This window comes from Gossypium hirsutum, chromosome A01, assembly GCF_007990345.1.
Source record: "Gossypium hirsutum isolate 1008001.06 chromosome A01, Gossypium_hirsutum_v2.1, whole genome shotgun sequence".
NCBI classification, from domain to species: Eukaryota; Viridiplantae; Streptophyta; class Magnoliopsida; order Malvales; family Malvaceae; genus Gossypium; species Gossypium hirsutum.
In genome coordinates, this window is record NC_053424.1 from 99,465,295 (window position 1) to 99,468,153 (window position 2,859).

A 2,859-nucleotide genomic window follows, 5' to 3' on the forward strand; every position below is an offset into this window, starting at 1 on the left:
ACGCCCGTGTGTCTTGGGCGTGTGTCAAACACGGCCATATCACAGGACCGTGACTAGCTTTATTTGCTTCCCCCACGCCCGTGTTTTATGGTAGCATGCCCTTGTATTGTTGTACACGGCTGAATGGCACGGGCATGTCGCACGCCCGTGTCGAAGAAACAGAATTGAACCTTGTCCCTGGCATGCCCGTGGGTTTTCATTCCCATACCCATGGTCTCCTATCAAGTTCACCCACGGCCATGTCACACGGCCGTGGGGATTTATCGCACCTCGTGTTATGGGGAAATAATGATACGGTCGTGTTTTTTCCCCTGTTCGGCCACGGCTTTAGGCACGCCCATGAGTCTGGCTGTGTGTGCTGAAAAACTTTGCAATTCAAAGACTAAGTTAATTGATTCGAAGTGTGAAAAGTTAAAAATAAAGAAATCAAACTATGTTAGTGCTCGGGTTGCCTTCGGAGAAGTGCTTATTTATAGTCTAAGCTCGACTTACCTCTCCGTTGAATGATCATGGTGGTTCGAGGAGATCATACTCCTCATTCCTGTTGTCAATTTTAAAATAAGGTTTTAAACGGGTGTTGTTTACCTTAAAAGAGCCGAACTTGGGATGACTTACCTCAACCGTATCGAATGGGAAAATACTAAGTACCGTAAGAGGGATTTCCTCATTTGTTGTGGTAGTGACAATGTGAGGATCAACGGCATCTAGTAAAGCTGTATCGCCAACCTTAAGTTGATTAGGAGAGGTAGCAGGCTTGTTTTTACGTAGTTTCGGTTTATCATGTGTTCTCGGTTTGTGTTCTTGCCATTCGTCTAGCTCCTCTATCCGTAGTCCTCGTTCTTCATGGACGTCTTTGTTCTCTTCGTGATAGTAGCGCACTGTCTCTGTTATCTTGGTTTGAAAAAGTTCCTGTAAGGACGATTGAATATTAGTTTTATCATTGACAAGTTTTATAGCATTGGCTTGAGCCTTAGAGGTTTTGACTGAGTCGCGTGCTTGGAGTGTTACTGCGTCGTCACCTGCACGAAGTGTTAGCTCTCCTCTACCTTCATTAATAATGGTTCTGGCAGTTGCTAAAAATGGTCGTCCTAAAATTAAAGGTACCTCGTTATCCTCATCCATATCTAAGACAATAAAGTCTACTGGGTAAATAAATTTATCAATTTTAACGAGAACGTATTCAATAATACCCTTAGAAAATCTAACTGTTTTGCCAACTAATTGTATACTCATCCTAGTCTGTTTGGGTTTACCGAGACCTAGTCGTTTAAACATTTTATACGGCATAACATTTATACTTGCCCCTAGATCAGCTAAAGCATTATTCACAGATAGACTACCAATTAAACAAGGAATTGTAAAACCCCTGGATCTTTTAATTTGTTAGGTAGCTCATTCTTTAGAATAGCTGAGTAGACTGCATTGAGTTCCACATGCGATGTAGCATCTAATTTCATTTTATTACTCAGAAGTTCCTTTAAGAATTTTGCTGAGTTGGGCATCTGCGAAAGAACTTCAATAAAAGGGTAACTTAATATGTAATTTCTTTAAGAGTTTGACAAACTTATCGAATTGTTCTTCTGTTTTGTCTTTCGTCATCGCTTTAGGATATGGCACACGAGGTTCATGATTTGTACTTACCTATTTGGGATCATTATTGTTTACCTCTTCTCGTCCTTTGTTCATCGTGTTGTCTTGCGGTAATTCTGGCTCAGGTGTAATGAATCCTTCTTTATCTTGGGCACTAATTGCATTGAGGTGTTCCCTTTGATTAGGTTCAGTATTACTTGGTAGGCTACGTTGTGGTAGTTCGGAGATTAGTTTGGACAGTTGGCCTATCTGAGTTTCGAGTCCTTAGATCGATGCTTGTTGATTCTTAAGTGCTACCTCGGTATTTTGGAAACGGGTTTCTGACACCGAGATGAATTTAGAAAGCATCTCTTCAAGGTTTGGTTTTTTCTCCTATTGATAAGGTGGCTATTGAAAACCTTGAGGATTTTCTGGCTTTGGATTTCCTTGACCTCCCTAGGAAAATTTGGGGTGGTTCCTCCAACCTGCATTATAAGTATTACTGTATGGATTATTTTGAGATCTAAAGTTATTATTACCCATATAGTTAACTTGTTCCTCTTCAGTTGTGGGATTGAAGGATTGATATTCTGTATGCACACCTCCTCCACTTGAGTCACACCTCATTACTGGGTGTACCTGCGTAGAACCAAGAAAACTATCAATCTTTTTATTGAGAAGTTCAACCTGATTTGAGAGCATGGTGACTGAATCGATGTTATAGACGCTGGCTATTTTTGTTGGCTTTGTCCTTATAACTTGCCACTGATAGTTATTTAGTGACATCTCTTCTATAAATTCATAGGCTTCTTCCGGTGTTTTATTATTGATGGTTCTGCCAGCAGCTGCGTCAATCATTTGTCTTGTCGAGGGATTCACACCATTGTAGAATGTTTAAACTTGTAGCCAAAGCAGTAACCTATGGTGAGGGCACCTTCTCAGTAAGTCTTTGTATCTCTCCCATGCATCGTAAATTGTTTTTAAATCCATCTGCACAAAATAAGAGATATCATTACGTAATTTGGCCGTTTTAGCTGGTGGAAAATATTTTAGTAAAAATTTCTCGGTCATTTGTTCGCAAGCAGTGATAGACCCTCGTGGTAACGAGTTCAACCACTATTTAGCTTTGTTTCTCAGTGAAAAGGGAAATAACCGAAGACGAATGGCATCATCAGAAATGCCATTGATTTTGAATGCATCGCAAAATTCAAGAAAGTTCGCTAAGTGCGTGTTGGGATCCTCATCCTGCAAACCATCAAACTGAACAAACTGCTGTATCATCTGAATGGT

At 40.4% G+C, this 2,859-nt stretch overlaps 1 non-coding gene across 1 annotated transcript; it reads left to right on the forward strand.

Annotated features, from left to right (window-relative positions):
* The first annotated feature begins 2,485 nt into the window (after positions 1-2,485).
* On the forward strand, positions 2,486-2,592 carry LOC121208210 (small nucleolar RNA R71). The gene has a single exon (XR_005903157.1). It is a non-coding gene; the product is annotated as a small nucleolar RNA R71 (small nucleolar RNA).
* Positions 2,593-2,859: the final 267 nt, after the last annotated feature.